We start from the raw sequence: 2,190 nt of genomic DNA, 5'->3' as shown, positions 1-2,190 counted from the left end.
GGGGGATTTAGATTTAGAGAGAGAGAGAGAGAGAGAGAGAGAGAGAGAGAGAGAGAGAGAGAGAGAGAGAGAGAGGGGGGGAGAGATAATTTTTCTGTATGACGCCAAAAAATAAAATGCCTGCTGCTGGCTGCTGTTTTTACATGAGAGGGCGCCACTGCGTAACGCTTCTTATTTTGTTATATCGCTTTTTATCATGTTTCTTCCATCCTTTTTCTCTTGTTTTGGTGGAACGGTGGCGGTGTGCGGGAGATGCCGCGTCCAGCGGGGAGAGGCAGCGATCGTGGCCATAGAGATAAATAGAGATAAAGAGGGATAAAGAGGGATAAAGAGAGATAAAGAGAGATGAAGAGAGATAAAGAGAGATAAAGAGAGATGAAGAGAGCGATAAAGAGAGAGAAAGAGAAAAGTAGGGGAGCAGGAAGGGCTGTTGGGTATGCCAGTTATGACGTGGGGGAGACGTGGGGCAGCCTCGGGGCCAGCGCGGCAGGGAAGACCAGCTTGCGGTGAGCCGGAGGAGACGACCGCTCGCAATAGTAGCCCTTGTCTTGTCTGCGCCACGCCAGGTTTGGCTTGTCTGCGCCACGCCAGGTTTGGCCCCGACCGCAACGCAAAACAATATGGACCGCCCGACAGGATGCTCGCGGCGCAGCGAGCATCTTGTAACAACCTCGCGGACGACTGTTGTGGCCGCTTTGTAACTACGAACCATTTGCGAACTGTTTCCATAGTAATTGCAAAAGAATACTCTCTTCGCAACTATGAAGGAATCCATTTCCTGGTCATCGCTGCCTCCGGCTGCGTCCCCCACGCACGACATGGTCTGGCTGGGCCCGGACACACGCCAGGCACGTGAGATGGGGACCAGGGGACTTCCCCTAGCACTTAATTAGGGACGACCGAACTTTCTTTTTAGCGTTATTGCAGAATGGGGGAGGGGAGGGGCGTAAGTCTCAGGACGCCCTCATTAAGACTCCCGACAAAATTTACGACTGTTATTTCTTTTTATTCCCCCTCGGCCGCCGTTGGCGCCTCGTTTCATTACGTTTGAGCTGTTTGTCTTCATTTTGTCTCGGAAGATGCGTCGCTTCGTATCGGAATGCTGGACTGGCCCTGTGCCGCTGGGTGTCACAAGTACCATGCATGTAAAGTGAAGCAGGAACAAAAAAAAACAAAACAAAAAAAAAGTACACGACCCTCCATCTGCTTTTATTAACTAAATTGACGTTTTATACAAGACAACAAAACAATCCACCATAAAAAAATCTGATTACGTGAAGTTTTTTCCGAGGGGTCCCCCACTTCCAAAATAGGTGTACAACGAGTTGCCGAGTTGCCGAGTTGCCGCGAGTAGGCCGCGAGTTGGGATCAATTTTTAGAGAGTTTTGCGCAATTTTGGCGCGAGTTTTCGCGATTTTCACGCGAGTTTTCGCGAGTTATCGTGAGTTCTCGCGAGTTGTCGCGAGTTGAACGCGAGTTAGGCGCGAGTTGGGCGCGGCCAAGTGTACAACGAGTTGACGAGTGGGGGACCCCTCGGTTTTTTCTGTCCCTGCCAATTTCCGGGCTGTCACCGCACTTTTAGTCTATCTTATCACCCTATTTTTGTGGATGTTATTGTTATCCCCACAAACAATTCCCCTCTCCACAACTCCCCAGATGTCCGTCACATTGGACTCATCGCCCCCTCCCCCCTGCATCTCTCTCTCTCTCTTTCTCTCTCTCTCTCTCTCTCTCACACACACACACACCCATCCGACACACTCGCTGGCTCCCGAACATCCACTCTTGCTGCTGAGCGTGTGGATGGCGGAATGGTAGTGCTTTTCAAATCCAGGAGAGATGGGCTACTCAGGAATTAATAATAGAACCGAAAATGTACAGAAAACAGATTCGTAAAAAGTGGAGGGAACAAATCCTGGCTTGCTGCGAAACTTGAAGAACTTATTACCCCTGCATCACGGCTGAATTCTTTTGCCAAGCGTTTTTCCTGTCAAAATCCAGAGGCATTTTTGACAATTTCCCCGAGTGTACATCTAAGATGATGATGTCGACGGTAAAAAGAAAAGGAAAAAAAGGAGTGGGTTCTTTTCAGAGGGAACCAACGAGAGCCAACTAGGTAGCTACCTTGCCCGAGGATGGGTGCCCCCCCCCCCCCCAGTCGGGAGAGGGGTCTCTTGATCAGTTCCCTCG

Source organism: Frankliniella occidentalis, unplaced genomic scaffold (assembly GCF_000697945.3).
Source record: "Frankliniella occidentalis isolate FOCC.00 unplaced genomic scaffold, Focc_3.1 Scaffold166, whole genome shotgun sequence".
NCBI lineage: Eukaryota > Metazoa > Arthropoda > Insecta > Thysanoptera > Thripidae > Frankliniella > Frankliniella occidentalis.
This window is presented reverse-complemented; position numbering follows the sequence as displayed.